At 46.9% G+C, this 22,288-nt stretch overlaps 1 protein-coding gene and 2 long non-coding RNA genes across 6 annotated transcripts in view; 1 reads left to right on the top strand and 2 right to left on the bottom strand.

Annotated features, from left to right (window-relative positions):
- Positions 1-22,288, bottom strand: part of SLIT1 (slit guidance ligand 1) — a 178,784-nt gene that overhangs the window by 119,186 nt on the left and 37,310 nt on the right. The gene's annotated exons all lie outside the window — the stretch shown is intronic.
- On the top strand, positions 85-1,629 carry LOC145529884 (uncharacterized). Its single transcript, XR_014071391.1, has 3 exons — positions 85-761; positions 860-912; positions 1,229-1,629. It is a non-coding gene; the product is annotated as an uncharacterized LOC145529884 (long non-coding RNA).
- On the bottom strand, positions 14,841-16,438 carry LOC145529876 (uncharacterized). The gene is made up of 3 exons (XR_014071390.1): positions 16,313-16,438; positions 15,807-15,952; positions 14,841-15,396 (listed from the first exon to the last, which is right to left on the bottom strand). It is a non-coding gene; the product is annotated as an uncharacterized LOC145529876 (long non-coding RNA).

Below are 22,288 nucleotides of genomic sequence, written 5' to 3'. Positions count from 1 at the left end.
GGCGTCATTGTGCCTGACCTAAACCCGAATACCCAGGCCCCAGTCTCCCGGGTGACACCTGAAGGCTTCAGTTTCCTGGCAACCAGGGACAATGGCCCCTGGGAAAAGCACACACAGTTTGGGAAAGGGGAGCCTTTCTTCTCTGCTCCCCTGGGTGTGATGGGGAACTCTCCTCCACCACAGGCAGTGTCTGGAGGGAAATTCAAGCCGTGAGGGCGTCGGGGGCCTACTGTGCCAAGCTCCCCATGATACCCTAGGCTGCAGGAAGTCTCCCAGTGCCTGGAGTTCCCCCACCTGGGGCTTTATGAGCCGCCTCTTAATAGAACAAAACCCCCCTTTAAGCAGACCCGCTGCCCCTCCTTCCCCTTGGCAGCCCTTCACTCTATGTCCCCTTACGGCTTTCAGACTTCTGTTCTGATGGCCCCCAGTGTCGCTTCTGCCTGAAGAGCATGTGATGTACACAGCAGGTGTACACAGCTCCATACACAGCAGCTGTTATCAAGGCCATGTTCTGGGGTGCAGTGTGTCACCTATTTCCCAGTGGAAGCAGAGAAGCTCAGGGACCAGAAAGAGCCTAGGCAGGTCCCTGGGCTGACCTGTGCCCTTCACCATGCACCCTGAAACCACAGACATTCAGGAGGGCTGAACTTCCTGGGTGCAGAATCACAGCCTCTGGTTTCCCACAGACACAGCAGGCGCCCAGGACGATCTCAAAAACCTCTCAAAACAAGGAACTCTACAGTGAATTCTCCTGTTGTAAGGTTGCTTCTCTGAGATAACTCTTGCCTACATGCTAGGGAAAGAGGATGGCCCTTTTATAATTCACTCAGGTCCTGCTCATCTAAAAAATTCCTTCTAGCTAAAACCACAAGGCATCTCCCGCAACATCAAGCAAGTGGATTTTGAAGAAAGGTAAAGAAATGGCTCTTCTTCTCCAGCCTTTTTGCTTTAGCTCTGGGGACTCCGTGTTGTCTCCCATCCCCAGGAGGAGAGGAAGGGAGGAAACGAGTGACTCTGATTTGAAAGATGGGATACTGGAGTCAGGAGAGTCAAGGTCACAGCATCACCACGGGGTAACGTCTCCGCTGGGACCCAGAGGCAGCTAGGCACACAGCTCAGCCATCATGTTGCCCACCCCGTCCCAGGAGCAGAGGCAGGAGCCCAGAGCACAGGTTAGGGGAGCAGAGGGTGCCTGGTCTAGAGAAGTGAGCCCCTTTCCAAATCACAGACATAGGCGGAAGGGGAAAACAGAACTGCCCCAGGCTGAAGCCTCCACAACCAAGACTGTCATGGAGCAGGAGGGTTGCGGGCTACTTGCAGTGCTGGTGAAGGTGGACAAGACCTCAGGTGTCATAGATGTGACCTTCTGAGCCTGGACGGGCACCGAGTCAGGCAGAGCCACTCCGGCGAGCCGGAGGACAGAGGGCTGGGCTCCAACATCCCGGCGTTTGTGGCCTCCTGACCTTCCCCCCAGTCTCTTGCCCCACCGGGTTCCAGGGCCTGTGCTGGAGCTCTGGGAGCCGCGTCCTTCCCTTCCTGGTCTGACTGCCCTTCATGACACAGGGCAGTGCACCGTCGGTGCCTGAAGTTTTGAATAAAACTCTAACTCATGATGACTCCCACCCCCAACCATGACCTACCAGCAATGGAAGTTGAGACCACATCGTTTTCTTCTCACCCAGAAACTGGACTGAGGTAGGCATAGAAATTTGGTGCTAGTGTTAAGTCGCCTCAGTCATGTCCGACTCTTTGTGACCCTATGGACTGTAGCCCGCCAGGCTCCTCTGTTCATGGGATTTCCCAGGCAAGAATACTAGAGTAGATTGCCATTTCCTATGCCAGGGGATCTTCCCGACCCAGGGATCAAACTCAGGTCTCTTTTGCCTCCTGCATTGGCAGACAGGTCCTTTACCACTAGTGCCATCTGGGAAGCCCAGGCTGAAACATAGGATTCCCTTAGGAGGTGGAGACAGAGAAGCTGAGAACGCATGGCAACCTGGAATCAGCAAGGGGGTGGGTGAGGTTGATGCGCTGGGAACTAGAGCAACAGTGAGGATGCCCAGGTGGCAGTAGTTTCTTGCTGGGCAGCAGTAAGGCCTTGGGAGGTAGAGGCCACAAACCTGAAACCTGAGGAAGAGTTCAGTCCTGGTGGGATGCAATTAGTACCGTAGCTCAGAAGGGTCTCCAGCTTCTTGGCAGCTCTCGCTGGACACTGTGCTCCAGGCCTCGTACTGACAGGCTCTCTCCACAGAGTAGCTGCTCGTCCAAGCAGAGGGAAGAGTGCAGAAGGTGTTTAAACACCACTGATGCACTCTGCCTCCTGTTTCCAAAAATGGCAATGGTGTGGGGACCATTTCTTCAGCTCAAAATGTTTCCCTGAGACATTATAAGATACAATCCTGTTTTGCCTGCCCTTAAGAAAAACAACCATGAGCTGACATGCCATGCCCTGGAACAGGCAAGAAGCGATGGTGGCTGGAGAGGCCCCTCCAGACCTGAGTAAGCTCCTGAATTTCTGGGGTTCTTTGGGTGACTACGGAATTTAATATTGGACTGCAACGCTAGGGCTGGCTAGCCTAACGTGTCAGCTTCTGCGCTTGGCAATGGTGGTAAAGAATGTAGACACACCAATCAAACCATATTTTGAATAAACAACCCTTCTCCTTAAATGAAAATGAGAATCGTTTCTGCCAGGCTTTTTAAAGCGTGCTGGCGGGCGTGATTTGCTCACCCTGAAGGGCTGCTAAAACTTCGAAAAGAGCAGAAAGAAAGAAGTGATGCTCCCACGTGAACGAAGCCTTAATCTGAGAGCTTGGAAGATCTAGGGGCCCCATTCTTGGTGTGTAAGAGGCAACATTACCTCCTCAGGGCATGGTGTGACACGCCTGGGGGCAGCAGCTACATCACAGGGAGGCATCTCATCCCCCTCCTTTCTGGGTGTGAGCTGATACTCATAATGGGGAATGGGAACAGATTGAACAGGGCCAAGTCCTCCCTGTTAGAGTCAAAACAGATGACTATCAATGCCTACACCTCCACAAAGCCGGACGCTCTTGGAGTTAAATGAACTGTGAAGGCCAGCATCCTTCTAACCTGAACCAAGTGGATGCCCAGCGAAGTCAAATAAGAGACAAAGGAATCTTTCTGCTGATTTAGCTCCAGCCCCTTGGTCAGCACTAAAAAAAAACCTGCATTTTTATTTCTTGAAAAATAATGTTTTCCTCTTCCTGAATAATCAAGGAAATTCTCCACAGATCCTGTCCATCAGAAAACAGTAGGTGTTAATGGATGCACTTTGGAAAGAGGCATCATCTTCAAGACTCATTTCTTTCTTGCTGGAGAGAGAACTTCTAGAATCTAGACATAATTTTCAGAATCTCAACCAATTATCTTTGTTCAAAACAAACGGAAAAAACTACAAATCATCAAAACACACCTTTGGAAAATTTTGCTCTCATATATTCTAAGCAGAGAAATGAGGATAAGATGCTGGTTGATAGCAGTGGAAATGTAGCTGCTTTCTTGTGCCTTCTTCATTTCCTACTGTTAGGAAGACTAGGATTTACCTATCAAGAAAAACACAGGCTTAACATTTCTTGCTGATTTACCACATGCAGAATGTGGGCTGGAATCCCAGGCCCTGTTACTGGCATCACTTTATTTTATCCCTGCTCAACAGTCTTGGTTAGGTCTTTATCATGTTCTTTTTCCAGATGAGAAAACAGTCTAAGCAAGATGAAGAAACTTGCCTGGGTCAATCAGGTAATAAGCAGCAGAGCTGTTAATTCCTGAGTCCAAACTCTTAACTTCCGTGTTATGCCTAATCCTCAACTCTGGTTATTTTGGCAGCATCAGAGTATACGTAGAAAGTTCAAACGGAAAGTGCCCCATGGTCTCCCCAAGTCAGGGTCTCTGGGACACCAGCACCTGCTTGTACCTCCACCACCAACAGATGGCGCTTATCAGCAAGGGACGCACTCCTGCTGGGAGCCCAGGGCACAGAGCCATTTGCAGTCTGCGGTCAATGTTCAAATGACCAGTTGTCCACAGCCTTCCCTTAGGGACAAGCGAGGTCTCATGCCATCTCCAGCTGGCTGTGAAAGATGCTATTAAAATCATTGATAAATGCGTTCCAGCTTTTGCTCACACAGTTTACTGTAAGGACCTGTCAAAACTGATTTCTGGTCCTCTCTTTCCTACCAATGGAGCTGATGGCTTGTAAGAAACAGGTTTGTTTTTTCCAGTTGCCTTTTGAAGAATAAGATATTTGGATGCCCAGGTGTGGCGACCACATTTCAATATATCTGACACAGAAGCATGGAAGTTTATGTTTGAACACTGTAATTGACACATGTGTGTTTATCCCTGTGAAAAAAAATTTTTTTTCACTTCACTGTGAGGGGCTCTGTGAGGGGAAAAGCCAGGCTGCCCACCAGCCATCAAATTCTTCTGGCTTATACCTGCCACCTACTTGTAAAATCAGCAACCACAAGGACATCAGGCAACACTCTTGCCAAGCCCTAGACCATATCTAATTCATCTGATATTCCCCACACCCCAAATCACAGTAGGCTTGTAATAAGTTGGTTGGGTGAGTGAATCTATCCATTCATTCATCCAGAGGGGGAAGCCAAGCCCAAGCTGGGAAAGTGAAAGTCACTCAGTCGTGTCTGACTCTTTGCGACCCCATGGACTATACAGTCCATGGAATTCTCCAGGCCAGAATACTGGAGTGGATAGCCTTTCCCTTCTCCAGGGGATCTTCCCAACCAAGGGGTCAAACCCAGGTCTCCTGCATTGCAGGTGGATTCTTTACCAACTGAGCTATCAGGGAAGCTGGGAAAGGGGGCTGCCTATCAGCAAGGCAGCAAGGCAAGGGGCCATCTCCAGAATCACCATGTCCTTCAGGAGGGACACTCACCATGGGAGTGCATGTCCTGCAAGTCCTCGGGAGCCTGAGACCAGACGCTGCTTTGCAAACATTGACCAGGAATCATACTAAGGATTCTCACCCACATCCTGAGTGCAGAGCCTCTCACAGGTGAGGGCCCCAGGGTACTGACCCCAGAGATGCTCCCAGCGTGTCCCCACCTGACAAGGCACCCTTTAGTGACGCTCCAGACTTGCCACTGTGGACAGATGGGCCCCCTTTCTCTTCTTCCCTAAATGGTCCCTAAAGATTATGAAGGGGAGAGCTGGCCACACACACACACACGGATAAAAAGTCACGTTGCTGTTCTGTTTTCTAAGGCAAAAATACATGATCAAAAATAGCTGGTCTGTGACAGGAAACTAAAATCTCTACCCACAAACCACTGTTCTGGACTCCGGGGTACCCCTGGTTGTTTGGGGGAACCTTGTGGAAGTCATGAAAGTCCAAATACCAACTGCTACGTGGCTTCCTCCAAAAGACTCCAGGTGATAAACACTGCCTCCTTTGACAGCTGACATGTTCAAGGATTCTCTGAGAAAAGGTGGGCAGAGTTCCCATGGGAATGGTGAGTCGGTATCTGTGTACTTATGGGCATGAGACCTTTGGCTCCCACTGGTCAGCTGAGGACTCCCGGGAATCAGCCTGGGTGCCAAGTCTCTCACAGGTGAGGGCCCCAGGGCACCAACCCCGGGTCTCAGCGCCCTCCACTATGAGGCAGTGATGGAAACCTTCTCTATCCTCATTCCTGGCACTCAGCCTCAGGCTCTGGCTTCTGCAGAGAAATGTTCTCCTCTTCCTCTCCACCCTTTCCGGGGCCCTGCAGGGCAACGGAACCCCAGCGTGGCTTTTACCCTTCCAGCCATCCCTCACCCCGGCCTCATTTCTTGAGAGTGGGAACATCTCTGGCGCTGGCTTTGGGGAGGTGATGGAGTGGCCGCTGTCCCCCTGCCAAGGGGACTGTCACACCACCAGAATTTATGTGCCAGCTTTCCTTGTACCAGCTTTTCCCAGGTTACCTCCCCACACATTACTACCCCATTAGCTGCCATGTGTTTTCCCCTGTCACCAGCCCACACTGCCTCTTTGTTACCCCGCAGCTCTGAGGCCAGCCCCTTCCCAAGCAAGGGGCTGAGCTTAAACTCCACATTGTGAAATAGTTCCTCCCTCTCTCCTGTCCCCCCTCTCTGGCCTCCCCTGGGCCCCAGAGCCTTTAGTAAAACAAACCCGCCAAAAGGCATTCTCTGCTCTGTTTGCACAGCACGAGTGGGCCCCTGAGTTGCCTGGTGCCCCTCATCTTCCACGAACACACTTCCCCTCCTTATTGGTATTCAGTCAATACTTTCCTTTCCTGACCCTTCCCTGCTTGGCCTCTGAAATCTGCCGACAGAAGGGCCTTTGTTGAAGGAGCAGAGGGGTGCAAACACCAGGGTTCCAGAGACGCCGTGTGGACTCCAAAGGGGAAATGAGTCGTTGCTCGGGGGGTGGGGGGGCACCCAGAAGAGTGGTTCGTCTGAGCATCTCCGGAAGCAGACTCTTCCTGAGGACAAACCTTTCGTGTCTTCTTACAGACCCGACACCGTCTCCAGAGCTAACTCATTGATTTTTATTGTCCCAAATTTAATTCCAAAACGTGGGCCAGAATCTGGGGTCTGGTAAACATTTCGTTACACAACTCGCTGGAAGCACTTAGCTATAAAGCATGGTTTCCAACACTGAGGTTCGGGCAAGGGGCCTCTCAGGCTCCTATCATCTGCCAATTCCATGCGTCTGCAAGCAAACGCCATTAGAACCAATGCATTTTTATTTCTTGAAAAATAATGTTTTCCTCTTCCTGAATAATCAAGGAAATTCTTCCCTGCTCACGAGTCCTTCATGTGTCCCTGGTTAGACTGCTCTGCATCTAAAAACACCCCAAGGCCTTCACAGCCAGGCTCCCCAGCATCTTGGGCCTGCTGTCCTGTCCTGGCAGGCGTGGATTCAGCCCCTTCTGGAACTCTCAGGGGATGAGGCAACAAGCCGAGCAGCCCACTCCCTGGCAGCCCACTCTTCAGGAAGGCTGCCTGATACAGAACAAAACCCACTTCTTCATACTAGGTGTCCACTTCTGAAAGTCATGCTCTGGAACAAATCGGTCCCTTGTCCTCATGACAGCCTGTCACGTAGATTTTTAAATGACTCTCAGGGTTCATCTATATTTGTTTTCATCACACCAAACAGCCCCAGTCCCTTGACTCTATCTCATATGAAACAGTTTCCAGATGACCCTTGATGTCAACCCTCCTCCTCCAGAATATATCTCATGTTCTCCCTGCAGCCTCCCACAATACAACACAAATAAATAAATAAATACCCAATTTTACACAAGAAAATCCAAATCTTAGTACTGAACTCTGTTCTCTGGATGCACTCAAATCAGCATAGATTAAAATAGGCCTATCCCCTCCCCTGAAGAGGATGCTTTGCCTCTATTAGTTCAACCTAAGACCGCATTCACTCTTGGAGCCACCTTACCACACTCCTGACTCATCCTCAGCTTGAAATCACAGCCCCTTTTCATAACAAGGGCTGCTTAGTCAGGTCCCCTCAGCACCCCTCTTCCATGCTTTAACAGTCATCTTCATATTTAGCAGCATTTCATTTCACCTCATTGATTCCCACCTAGTTCATGGAGCTCTTTTTCAGTCTTACTTCTATCATCTTGGGTATAATGACCATCCCTTGCAGCTCTGTGCCACTTGTGAATCTGTTGAACATCCTTTTTGTATGCTCACCCAATCCATTAATCAGAATGATAGAGCGGGGTCCAGAGATACTAATGACTTGTCTAAGGTGTCAGAGTCAGATCTAGAGCACAAGCCTCCTGGCCCCCAGTTCAGTGCTCATTTCTATCACACTCTGCCAAAAAGTCCCCAGCTGAGACCCCTCAGTTAGCTCTTACCCCAGCTATCTACCATACCTACATCCTCACTGGGCTATCCTGATTATAGACAGGAAAGTCTGGTAAAGGCTGGGTTCCTAGAAAGAAGATGGGAAACTGACCCCTGGCTGAAGGATTCTACTTAGTTAAACCATGCAGCTTCCTGCAGGGAGCCTCAGGAATAGACTCCCCTCTCCCCCACCAACAGACCTGAAAAGGCAAGGAGCTCTCAGGGAACTCCTTCACAAAGATGCCCATAAATGAAACAGAACAAGGGAGACCACAGAGTTTCTGGGGATAGTTCTGAACTTTGGAAAGAATCTGTATAATGACAGTCACTTACAGAAAGCTTCAGCCCTCTTACAAACAGTTCTCATTGATCTGTCCTAGAAACATGAATGTTCCCTTGAAAAATCTGCCAAAGATAATGGCCAATTAAAGAGCTGACCCTTGGCTTGCATTCTTGCTCTGAGTATAACTCTAGAGAGCACAGAAAGATCACTGGGCAAACATGCCAGGAAAACAAGTCAAGGTGAGTACAAGGATTCTAATGATCGGCACTACTTACCAAGACTAGCTGTCTTGTGAAATAGAGCACTCCCCTTCACCAGTGTGTTTAAGTAAAGGCTGGAGTAGATTACTTTTATCCTACCTGGATCCAAAGATGGAAGCTCCCATACCCTCTCTTCTACTGTGACAGGTTCCTTGTGATTTCAAGTACAAAGCCATCACTGGGCCCAAATAGCCAAAACAATTTGGAAAAAGAAGAGCAAAGTTGGAGGACTCACATGCCTTGATTTCAAAATATATTTAAAAGATACAGTAACCACTTCCAGTGATCAAGAGTCCAGTGAGTCCACTGGAGTCCAGCGATCAAGACACCACCCTTTTACTGCAGGGGATGTGGGTTTGATCCCTAGTTGGGGAACTAGGATCCCACATGCCACAAGGAACAGTCAAAAAATAGGGAAAAAAAAAAGATACAGTAATCAAGAGAGTGTGGTACTAAGATAAAGACAGACAAAAGGACCAATAGAATAGAACAGAAATGTCAAGAATAAACCCTTACTTATGTGGTCAAATGATCTTTGACAAAGGTGCCAAGACCATCCAGTGTTATTAATAAAAGGACAGTCTCTTCAACAACTGAGGTCCAGAACACGGGATATCAAAATGCAAAAGAATGATATTGAACCCTCATCTCACACCATATTTTAAAATTAGCTCAAAATAGATCAAAGACCTAACATAAGACTCAAAACTATAAAAGTCCTGGAAGAAAACATATGGAGAAATCTTCATGAAATTGGACTTGGCAATGATTTCTTGGGTATGACATAGGCAAGAAAAGCAAAAATAGACAAATGGGACTACACCAAACTTTTAAACTTCTAAGCATCAAAAGACACAATCAGGGACTTCCCTGGTGGTCCAGTGGTTAAGACTCTGCACTTCCACTGCAGGGGCCACAGGTCTGATCCCTGATTGGGAAACTAAGATCCCGCATGCCAGAGTAGGGCAGCAAAAAAAAAAAGACACAGTCAATAGAATGAAAAGGCAAACTGTGGAATGGGAGAAAATATTCAAAATAATATATCTGATAAATAGTTAATACTTAGAATGTTTAAAGAACTCCTACAACTCAATAACAACAACCAAAAAAAAAAGCAAAAAACCTAATTTAAAAATGGACAAAAGAAATTGCCCAAAAGCTTTGGGCATTTTTCCAAAGATGCTATATAAATGGCCAAAAAGCATATGAAAAGATGCCCAACATCATCAGACAATGCAATCAAAATCACAATGACATGTCACCTCACACCCATTAGGATGGCTGTCATCAAAAACCACAGAGAATAGCAAGAGTTGGTGAAATGGTGCAACCCCTGTGGAAACGAGTATGCTGATTCCTCAAAAATTTAAAACTAGAACTACTATATGATCCAGCAATCCCACTTCTGATCATATAGCCTAAAGAACTGAAAGCAGGCTCTTAAGGAGATATTTGCACAGCCATATTCATAGCAGCACTATTCACAACAGCCAAGAGGTAGAAGCAACCCAAATGTCTTTCAATGTCTAAATGGATAAACAAAACTGTAGTGCGTATACATACAATGGCATATTATTCAATCTTAAAAAGGAAAGAAATTCTTACACATGCTATAACATAGATGAATCTTGAGGATATTATGCTAAGTGAACTAAGCCAGTCACAAAAAGACAAGCACTGTATGATTTCACTTACAAGGCACCTAGAGTGGTCAAATTCATAGAAACCGAAAGTGGAACAGTGGTTACCAGGGACTGAGGGGAGGGGAGAAGGGGAGTTGTTCAATGTGTCCAGAGTTTCAGATCTGTACACTAAAAAATCTGAAGACCTGTTTCACAGTGCGCATCTTTTTAATGCTACTGAAATACACACCCAAGGGTATGATTAAGATGTTTAACTTTATGCTATGTGTTTTCAATAACATTTTTTTTAAAAAGCCATCACTGACAAGTGGCAGGACAGCCTAAAACTGGAAACGACAAATGGGAATTTGGGTCTCAAAGAAGCAGAACCAAGCTACAGAAACATCAGTGAAAGCTGAGGAGCCTTTTGGAATATCAATACCAACCCTTTATATTACAATCTCCGCCACCCCTGTGGACTTCTGATGCCTAAGTACAAACTCCCAAAGTAATAAAGTCCATGTGTGTTTTCCAGGAAGGACTTCTGATGCTAAGAGGCTCAATGTTAAAGTTTAAATTGAGATTGATACCGGTCAAGAATTAATGAAAAAGGACAATATTGTAAAGTAATTAGCCCCCAACTAAAATAAATAAATTTATTAAAAAAAAAAAAAAGAATTAATGAAAAAGGTAATGCACAATACCCAAGTGTTTATTTCTTTAAATCTTGCACTATTACACAAATGAATTTAAATGTAATGAGTTATAATTTGTGTTAATATTCATGCCAAGTTAATCTATATTATAGTCAACTCCTGGGGAATGTGTTCAGAGAAAGGGTCTGCTCCTGCCAGGCCACGTGTCAGCACCAACAACTGGCTGGATAGAGGTCCACATCTCCTCAGCAAAAGACTGAACCCCACAGAACTATGGAGGAAAAGAGCCAAGGATTTGGGAAAGAGAAAGATTTGGGTTTATCACCTCCTTGTCTGCCCTTCACCCACCTCACTTCAAGGCTTCCTGCAAGAGCAGGAGACCCATGGAGCTGCCCTAGGAGCTTTTGCCAAAAGGTTCCACATTAACATTGGGGCCAAAGCCAGACTGATTGTGAGGGTGAATAGTCATGGGCTCACTGCCCTCCAGCACAAGGATGGGTTCAGGGAGCAGGAATGGGTCCAAACAATGGTTTGGCAATGGTGATGGTTCCCAAAAGGAATGCCTTTTGATACCTCCCCCACCACACCCTCCAAACCCAATATTTGAAGGATCTGAGCCATTAAAATATCTTCATGAATACTATGGCTTTTCATATTTTCTTATTAACCATGAGTCAATTAATCAACTGCCAGTCGGGGCTTCCCATTAGTACCTACCAAACAGTCACACCACCAAACTGATATATCAAAAAAAAAAAATGAGTTTGTATATTTGGGCCTACTGTACAGATGGCAAAGAGCTTGAGGAACCCCATCATTTCTCCTTTGAACCCACAGACAACTGGCTGGGAATCCCAAGTAGAAAACAGAACCACCTCGGCCACAGTGGTTCATCTTAAGGAGATAGTCTAGCTAGGAGAGGGCTTCCCAGGTGGCTCAGTGGTAAAGAACCTTCCTGCCAATGCAGGACCCACTCCAGTGTTCTTGCCTGGAGAATCCCAGAGACAGGGGAGCCTGATGGGCTGCCGTCTATGGGGTTGCACAGAGTTGGACACGACTGAAGCGACTTAGCAGCAGCAGCAGCAGCAGCAGCCAATGCAGGAGACATGGGTTGGATCCCAGGATGGGAAGATCCCCTGGAGAAGGAAATGGCAACCCACTCCAGTGTTCTTGCCTGGAAAATCCCATGGACAGAGGAGCCTGGCGAGCAACAGTCCATGGGATCACAAAGAGCTGGGCATGACTTAGTGACTAAACAACCACAAAAACAACTGGCTAGTAGATTCCAGGTCCTGGCCCAGCACCAACCAAGACTGAGTCAGTCAAATTCCACTGTATGCAAGTTATCATCACATTGCCTAAGTCTAGCGCATGCTAACTCACATCTGTCTCCATCAGCTAAAAGGTCCTTGGTTCTTCCTTGATTCCCTCTTCTCTTCCCTGCCAGCTCAAGCTCTTCCTGCCTCCTATGAAGCAGGGGCTCCCTGTGACCACCCTCCACACCCCATGTCAAGGAGAAGGGTTACCCCAGCCTACTTCTCCAGAAACTCAATTCAACCTACCCCAGTAGATTTTACTCATCCTATGAGCCAGCACTGAGCTCTTAAACAACTGGCTTCATTTTTCTAGACCACAAGTCACAAGTCAAGGCCAACTACAGGTCAAGTAGAACAAAGGTCACCTGGCAAGTACTGAGTCCATGAAGCCAGGGTCCAACACTGACCCATAATGTCCCAAGATATCAGAGAAGGGAAGAAAGAACTGGTGAGCCTCACATGAAAAATGGAAGCTGTTTACTCTCATCCCACAGCCTTCAGGCCAACGTCTGCCACCAGAAAGATACCATAGCTTGCCAACTCTGATGAACCCACTTGTGCTGGGGGAATAAGGATGGGTAGGCCTGGGTACCTACCCAGTCTGGTAGGGGAAGTAGGGAGAAGGGTTATGAGGACCATTGTGGGGACTCTGAACAAGGTATGAGCAACTGCTAAGAGGACACTGACAGGTGAAAACAACCCAACTGTCCAACAGCTGAATAGGCAAACAAATGTGGTATATCCATACATGGAATATTATTAATTCATGAAAAAGAATGAAACTTTGATTACGCTACAACATGAATGGACCTTGAAAACACTATGCTAACTGAGAAAAGGCAATGCCAAAGAATGCTCAAATTACCACACAACTGCACTCCTCTCACACACTAGTAAAGTAATGCTCAAAATTCTCCAAGCCAGGCTTCAACAGTATGTGAACTGTGAACTTCCAGATGTTCAAGCTGGTTTTAGAAAAGGCAGAGGAACCAGAGATCAAATTGCCAACATCTGTTGGATCATCAAAAAGCAAGAGAGTTCCAGAAAAACATCTATTTCTGCTTTATTGACTATGCCAAAGCCTTTGGGTGGATCACAACAAACTGTGGAAAATTCTGAAAGAGATGGGAATACCAGACCACCTGACCTGCCTCTTGAGAAAGCTGTATGCAGGTCAGGAAGCAACAGTTAGAACTGGACATGGAACAACAGACTGGTTCCAAATAGGGAAAGGAGTATGTCAAGGCTATATATTGTCACCCTGCTTATTTAACTTATATGCAGAGTACATCATGAGAAACGTTGGGCTGGATGAAGCATAAGCTGGAATCAAGATTGCCGGGAGAAATATCAATAACCTCAGATATGCAGATGACACCACCCTTATGGCAGACAGCGAAGAAGAACTAAAGAGCCTCTTGATGAAAGTGAAAGAAGAGAGTGAAAAAGTTGGCTTAAAGCTCAACATTCAGAAAACTAAGATCATGGCATCCGGTCCTATCACTTCATGGCAAATAGCTGGGGAAACAGTGAGACTTTATCTTTTTGGGCTCCAAAATCACTGCAGATGGTGACCACAGCCATTAAATTAAAAGACACTTGCTCCTTGGAAGGAAAGTTATGACCAACCTAGATAGCATATTAAAAAGCAGAGACCTTACTTTGTCAACAAAGGTCCATCTAGTCAAGGCTATGGTTTTTCCAGTAGTCATGTATGGATGTGAGAGTTGGACTGTAAAGAAAGCTGAATGCCGAAGAATTGATGCTTTTGAACTGTGGTGTTGGAGAAGACTCTTGAGAGTCCCTTGGACTGCAAGGAGATCCAACCAGTCCATCCTAAAGGAAATCAATCCTGAATATTCATTGGAAGGACTGATGCTGAAGCTGAAACTCCATTACTTTGGCCATCTGATGCGAAGAACTGAGTCATTTGAAAAGACCCCGATGCTGGGAAAGATCGAAGGTGGGAGGAGAAGGGGACGACAGAGGATGAGATGGTTGGATGGCATCACCAACTCAATGGACATAAGTTTGAGTAAACTCTGGGAATTGATGATGGACAGGGAGGCCCGGAGTGCTGCAGTCCATGGGGTCACAAAGAGTCACTCATGACTGAGCGACTGAACTGAACTGAACTGAAGTGGAATCATACAGTATTTGCCATTGTGACTGGCTTACTTCACTTCAGTTCAGTTCAGTTCACTCAGTCGGGTCCAACTCTCTGTGACCCTATGGACTGCAGCACACCAGGCCTCCCTGTCCATCACCAATTCCCGGAGTTTACTCAAACTCATGTCCATTGAGTTGGTGATGCCATCCAACCATCTCATCCTCTGTCGTCCCCTTCTCCTCCCACCTTCAATCTTTCCCAGCATCAGAGTCTTTTCAAATGACTCAGTTCTTCACATCAGGTGGCCAAAGTATTAGCTGCTGCTGCTGCTAAGTTGCTTCAGTAGTGTCCGACTCTGTGCGACCCCATACATGGCAGCCCACCAGGCCCTGCCGTCCCTGGGATTCTCCAGGCAAGAACACTGGAGTGGGTTGCCATTTCCTTCTCCAATGCATGAAAGTGAAAAGTGAAAGTGTAATCGCTCAGTCGTGTCCAACTCTTTATGACCCCATGGACTGCAGCCTACCAGGCTCCTCCGTCCCTGGGATTTTCCAGGCAAGAGTACTAGAGTGGGTTGCCATTGCCTTCTCTGCAAAGTATTGGAGTTTTAGCTTTAACATTAGCCCTTCCAGTGAATATTCAGGACTGATTTCCTTTAGGATTGACTGGTTTGATCTTGCAGTCCAAGCGACTCTAAGGAGTCTTCTCCAACACCACAGTTCAAAAACATCAATTCTTCAGCGCTCAGTTTTATTTCTAGTCCAACTCTCACGTCCATACATGACTACTGGAAAAACCAAAGCTTTGACTAGACGGACCTTTGCTGGCAAAGTAATATCTCCACTTACATGACGCAAATTAGAATATGCAAATTCACAGAGACAGAAAGTAGACTAGAGGTTACCAGGACTGGGATGAGAGGGAGAAAAGGGGAGCTACTATTTAATAGGTACAGAGTTTTTCTTGGGGATGGTGAGAACTTTTGGGTATAGATAGTGGTGATAGTTACCCAACATTGTGAATGTAGTTAGTGTCACTAAACTGTACACTAGCAAACGGTTAAAATGGTAAGTACTATATGTGTGTGTGTGTGTGCTCAGTCATGTCTGATTCTCTGCAACCCTGTAGACTACAGCCTGCCAGGTTCCTCTGCCCATGGGACTTCCTAGGCAAGAATACTGGAGTGGATTGACATTTCCTTCTCCAGGGGACCTTCCCAACTCAGGGATTGAACTCGCGTCTCTTGCGTCTGGTGCTTTAGCAGGCAGATTCTTTACCACTGGTGTCACCTGGGAAGTACCAAAATGGTAAGTATTAAGTTGTATATATTTTACTGCAAAAAAAAAAAAAGTTATAAAGGGAAAAAAAGAGGGCATTAAGAGGCAACAATCAGTTTTGCCTGGGGAGGGAAGAACTGTGACAGGGAGGTGGCATTTCAGATGAACTAAGGGAGAAATGGGCCCATCTGTCCCTCTTGCTCAGGTGCAGACAGTAGAGGAGGGGAGGAGAATCCTCTATGGTCCTCTGGCTATCACTCATTCCAGACTCCTCATTCTAAGACATAGCCCATCTACAACCTCCTCCCAGGTTGATATCCACACAACACTCTACAATTGTGGGGCCCCTGCTAGTGGGGCAACTGCACCCCCTCCACCCACCTATGTCTCCCACATCCTTCAATACCTGACTTTAAACCTACCTCCCCAAAAGGTTCCTGAGTGATCTCTCTCTTCTTTCTGTTTCGCTATTTTCTAAAATCTTCTATAACAAAAGGCAGAACAGCACGGTGGGTCACAACTAGCTATGTGACCAATTTACTTAACCTGGCCATGCCTCAATTCTCAACTGTAAAATGAAGAGAATCATTGCTTAAGACTGCAACAATTAAAAAGAGAAAATGCACAGAAATTATTTGGCATATAAGTGCTTAACCAATGGTATTCAACTCTCTTTTTAAAAAAATATTGGAATGGTGGCTCAAGCATTTTTAAATGCCTTAACTGGAAAAAAAAATAAATCTCTTATCTTTCTTTGCTTTCCTCTATTTTCCAAATGATCAATATCACAGCAGAATTATTTATATAATGTTTGAGATGGTTTTTTAAAAATCCCCACACCCCTAGAAGTTATTTACAATACCCCCTCCTGTGTGCACTCCCCTCTGTTCAGAATCTTCTGGATGCTTATGAATTGTTTATTCCTCACCGATTTTATCAAGCTGTAGGAGAGAACTGGCTGCTTTTCATTCCTTTGAGCCCCTCTAAAAGGTCCCCAGCAGGATGTAATCCCTAAGGATGACCTATCCACAGCTCTTGCCTCCAGCTCTGCCCCAGACCCTGCGTTCCCTGACTATCCTTATTTGTGAAGGCTCACAAAGGTATGGCTGTGAGGCAGTTGGGGGTAGGGGGTGGGTGGGGCAGGGGGTGGTGAGGGGAGTTGGGGGCCAAGGCCGAGGCTGTGCTGTGGACATCCTTCCATGCTGGCCATGTCAGCCACTCTGGCGTGCTGGTCGCCAATCTTGTGCTGGCCGCCCTCTTCGATAGAGGCTCTGGGGCCGGCCCAGTGGGACGTGTGCATTTTCACTTGAGCCTTGACAGCAGGCAGAGATTTAATGATTGGAAAGCACTTTGAGAGCCCAGAGTGCTCCATAATTGCCAACTCAAAATCCCCAAATCGCTCTCTGTGTGGCAGCAAGAGGTGAAGCGTCTGCCCTTGGGAGGGTCTTTGTTCATGGGGCTCTCACTCCAGAACCAAGCCATGAAGAGGCAGACAGGGGCTCTGCCCAAAAAGGGGTCCCCACCTCAGACTCAGCAAGCATGCTGGGCAACAAGGCTTCTCAAAGTGTGGACCAGACCAGACTTACTAATAATGCAGGTCCTTGGGCCCTTCCAAACCCATTAACTTGAGGTCTTTGATGACAGTGCCAATTCCCACACTAATTTAAGTGCTGATGGTTTAGAGATAAGAATGTGGGTCTGGGATCAGGGGAACCTGTCTTCAAATCTCAGCTCTGTCTTTTATGATTATGGTTTTCTCGGGGTATATGCCCAGTAGTGGGTTGCTGGGTCATATGGTAGTTTTATTCCTAGTTTTTAAAGGAATCTCCATACTGTTCTCCATCCTGGCTGCATCAATTTACATTCCCACCAACAGTGCAAGAGGTTTCCCTTTTCTCCACACACTCTCCAGCATTTATTGTTTGTAGATTTTTTGATGATGGTATGAGGTGATATCTCATTGTATGTCAATGTTCATTGTAGCACTGTTTACAATAGCTAGGACATGGAAGCAACCTAGATGTCCATGGACAGATGAATGAATAAAGCTGTGGTACATACAATGGAATATTCAGTTCATTTCAGTTCAGTCGCTCAGTCATGTCCGACTCTTTGCGACCCCATGAATCGCAGCACTCCAGGCCTCCCTGTCCATCACCAACTCCCGGAGTTTACCCAAACCCATGTCCATCGAGTCAGTGATGCCATCCAACCATCTCACCCTCTGTCATCCCCTTCTCCTCCTGTCCCCAATCCTTCCCAGCATTAGGGTCTTTTCCAATGAGTCAACTCTTCGCATGAGGTGGCCAAAGTATTGGAGTTTCAGCTTCAACGTCAGTCCTTCCAATGAACATCCAGGACTGATCTCCTTTAGGATGGACTTGCTGGATCTTCTTTCAGCCCAAGGGACTCTCAAGAGTCTCCTCCAACACCACAGTTCAAAAGCATCAGTTCTTCGGTGCTCAGCTTTCTTCACCGTCCAACTCTCACATCCATACGTGACCACTGGAAAAATCATAGCCTTAACTAGGCGGGCCTTTGTTGGCAAAGTAATGTCTCTGCTTTTAAATATGCTATCTAGGTTGGTCATAAACTTCCTTCCAAGGAGTAAGTGTCTTTTAATTTCATGGCTGCAATCACCATCAGCAGTGATTTTGGAGCCCCTCAAAATAAAGTCTAACACTGTTTCCACTGTTTCCCCATCTACTTCCCATGAAGTGATGGGACCAGATGCCATGATCTTAGTTTTCTGAATGTTGAGCATTAAGCCAACTTTTTCACTCTCTTCTTTCACTTTCATCAAGAGGCTCTTTAGTTCTTCTTCACTTTCTGCCATAAAGGTGGTGTCATCTGCATATCTGAGGTTATTGATATTTCTCCTGGCAATCTTGATTCCAGCTTGTGTTTCTTCCAGCCCAGTGTTTCTCATGATGTACTCTGCATATAAGTTAAATAAGCAGGGTGACAATATACAGCCTTGACGTACTCCTTTTCCTATTTGGAACCAGTCTGTTGTTCCATGTCCAGTTCTAACTGTTGCTTCCTGACCTGCATACTCAGCCATAAAAAGGAACACATTTGAGTCAGTTCTAGTGACGTGGATGAACCTAGAGCCTGTTATACAGAATGAAGTAAATCAGAAAGAGAAAAACAAAAATCATAAATTAACATATATATATATGGAATCTAGAAAAATGGTACTGATGAACCTATTTGCAGGGCAGGAATGGAGACGCAGACCTAGAGAACAGACTTCGGATACAGCGGGGAAAGGAGAAGAGGGAGATGAATTGAGAGAGTAGCACTGAAACATAAATATTACCATATGTAAACCAGATAGCTATTGGGAAGCTGCTGTATAACACAGGGAGTTCAACTGAGGTGCTCTGTGACAGCCGGGAAGGGTGGGGAGTTGAAGGGAGGTTCAAGAGGGAGGGGACACATGTACACTTATGGCTGATTCACACTGTTGTAGGGAAGAAGCCAACACAACATTGTACAACAATTATCCTCCAATTAAAAATTAAACAAAAAATCTCAGCTCTGATCCTTACTGCCTGTGGCCTCAGCAAGTTACCTGAAGCTAGACTCACAGATCTAGGTTTTCCCTAAAAATAAAACTTTCAAGAGTTTTGCAATTAGATCAGTTCAGCAACACCCTACATGTCCCCTATGAGTGAACTAAAGGGGCTGAAAGTAATTCCCGGAGAACCTTATTTGACCCCAAACTTCCCCAAACATTTTCGATGATCCAGTGGATGTTGGCAATTTGATCTCTGGTTCCTTTGCCTTTTCTAAATCTAGCTTGAACATCTGGAAGTTCACGGTTCACATTCTGTTGAAGCCTGGCTTGGAGAAATTTGAGCATTACTTTGCTAGCGTGCGAGACGAGTGCAATTGTGCAGTAGTTTGAGCATTCTTTGGCATTGCCTTTCTTTGGGATTGGAATGAAAATTGACCTTTTCCAGTCCTTTGGCCACTGCTGAGTTTTCCAAATTTGCTGGCATATTGAGTGCAGCACTTTCAACAAAGGTCCGTCTAGTCAAAGCTATGATTTTTCCAGTAGTCATGTATGGATGTGAGAGTTTGACTACAAAGAAAGCTGAGCACTGAAGAATTGATGCTTTTGAACTGTGGTATTGGAGAAGACTCTTGAGAGTCCCTTGGACTGCAAGGAGATCCAACCAGTCAATCCTAAAGGAAATTAGTCCCGAATATTCATTGGAAGGACTGATGCTGAAGCTGAAACTCCAATACTTTGGCCACCTGATGCGAAGAACTGACTCATTCATTTGAAAAGACCCTGATGCTGGGAAAGATTGAAGGTGGGAGGAGAAGAGGACAACAGAGGTTGAGGTGGTTGGATGGCATCACCAACTCAATGGACATGAGTTTGAGTAAACTCTGGGAGTTGGTGATGGACAGGGAGGCCTGGCATGGGGTCGCAAAGAGTCAGACATGACTAAGTGACTGAACTGAACTGAACTTCCCCAAACCTTCCAACCTGTGCCAGAAACACCTTACTGACTTACCTTACAGACAAAGCTCATGAAATTCCTTTCTGGGAAAGGGAAAGTCTAGGGGTGAGGGATGGTGTGCTAAGGCAGCTCTGACAGGAGGGAGCCCTGTTCCTCACGTTTGGGGTCTGAGGCCGGTTCAGTCCCGCAGATCTGCTGCCTGGAATGGCCGTGTCACAAAAGCGAGGTCACCTTCCTGCTTCGGGTAATTTCCCTCAGAGGCAAGACAGATCCATTTTTAACAGTTCTTCATTTCAGCAGAGAATGCCCCCTGCCTCTGATGGGGGCTGGCTACCAGGATGGGAAGGGAGGCTTTGTTCTTCTGACCAGTGCTGACAGTTTAATTAAACCCAGCTCGAGACGGGGTCAGCGGGGTCAGGCATTCTTCAACAGGGCTCCGGCAGGACATCACAGAGGCGCCTCACCAGCCACCACGGCCCTGGTAATGAGTTATCCTGGCCCTCACGGCAGGGATATAAATAAGGGGGAATAAATACCCCAGGCTGCCCTTAATCACCCACCCTCACTCCCTCCAGGCCCAGCAGAGACACAAAAGGTCGATCTTGTCAAGGCTAAAAAGAAGCCCAGAAGAGCTGGGTTTCCAGAAATGGCCTCTGAATGAGGATGGGGATGAAACCAACAAGAGGAGGGATGGCAAGGCAGTGGGAGCGACTCCTCTCCACAGCCCAAATCTGGGAGTTCACAGGCAGTTGACACTCATGGTGTTCCCCCAACCAAAGTGGGTGAAGACTTGGTTTTGCTGCTCTAAGAGAAGGTTGTTTTTGTTTAGTCGCTCAGTCCTATCTGACTCTTTGCAACCCCATGGACTGTAGCCCACTGGGCTCCTCTGTCTATGAGACTTCCCAGTCAAGAATACTGGAGTGGGTTGCCATTTCCTTCTCCAGGGGATCTTCCTGATCCAGAGATCGAACCTGAGTCTCCTGTATTGGCAGGCAGATCCTTTACCATCGAGATACCAGGGAAGCCCCATAAGAGAAGGAGGAAGGTTCAAATCTCTCTCTCTAACCCTAACCTTAACCCCTGTGTGCATCTGTAAAACAACATCTCTACATACTCTCGTGGTGGCTGTCAGGTGAGGAAGCTGATCTTGAATCTAGGTAACCTGCCACCAGGGTATAACCACTCCCGGCAGGAGACACAGGTCCAGCGAGTTGAGCATCTGCTTCCTCCACCCCACACTGACACACCAAACTGCTGTCAGGTCAGAGGATGCAGACTGCTTTCAAACAGCACTAGTGAGAAATCCTCACCTCTGGGAGAGACAGTGCCTTCCCGCCCCCAGGAGCTGCCAAATGTTCTCAGCACTGACAACCGTGCCTGGCCCCCAGGAGGTCCTCTGCAAATGTTGGGTGAGTGGGTCGGTGGGTGGATGGGCCAGTAGATGGAAGGTGAGAGGGAAGTTGGATGTGGTAAGGTGAGGAGACGGGAGGGTGGGTGAGGCATGGGGGGAATAGATGGGTGTGTGGTAGGTTTATGGCTATGTTGGTAGACAGGTAAGAGTAAATGGGTGGGCTTGGTGGGTAAATGAGTGAAAGACTGGATGCACAGGCAGATGGTTAAGTGAGTAGGAGGGTGTTAGATGTGAGGACCAGTGGAAGGAGATAGAGGATGGAGAGATGGTCGAATTGACGATGGGTTGGTAGATGGGTAAATGGGAGCACAGAGAGGAAAGCTGGAAAGGCTGTGGTAGATGATTATGTTAGGTAGTTAGGATAGGAAACAGGAGTCCAGAATGGCGGTGGCTAAAAGACAAGGAAGGGAAAAGCCCGCAAAAATAGAAAAAAGGAAGGTCCGAGGACCAGAATGAGGACCTCAGGTAGAACAAACAGCACTCTTGGCTGGCCCAATTTACATAGAGCAGGCCCAGGGGGGAGGAAAAGGCATATAAAAAGAGGAGCCAAAGGGCCGGGGGTCTCTCTCTCTCCCGTGCACTGGCACGTTCCCCCACTCTCTTCTCTTCGCGTCTTTGGGTTGGCATGTCCTCACACCTCGAGGATGATTTTCCTGCTATTTTCTAAATAAAATAGAGCTGTAACACGGAGCTGTAACACTGATCTGTCTAAGAGCTGTAACACGGTCTGTTCAAGACCTGAGAGCCATAACACGGTCTGTCCAAGACCCGAGAGCTATAACATGGTCTGTCCAAGAGCACAAGCCGTGGGCTCTAACGTCCGCCATTTCAAATTTTTGTTGTGACAAAACTGAACTGAAGAGCATACACTCACCTGACAATTAGATGAGAGGTGGGTGGGGGATCAGTAGGTGGATGGGTGGATGAATAGAAGGGTGAGTAGGTAGGTGAGTATAGCAGGCGGTAGAGAGGGTGTAGGTGGATAATGAGAAAGGATGAGCTTCAGCATCAGGCA

This window comes from Giraffa tippelskirchi, chromosome 2 (assembly GCF_054371585.1).
Source record: "Giraffa tippelskirchi isolate mGirTip1 chromosome 2, T2T-mGirTip1v1.2.pri, whole genome shotgun sequence".
NCBI classification, from domain to species: domain Eukaryota; kingdom Metazoa; phylum Chordata; class Mammalia; order Artiodactyla; family Giraffidae; genus Giraffa; species Giraffa tippelskirchi.
The sequence above is the reverse complement of the archived record's forward strand: the minus strand, read 5'-3'. Positions and strand labels throughout refer to the sequence as shown.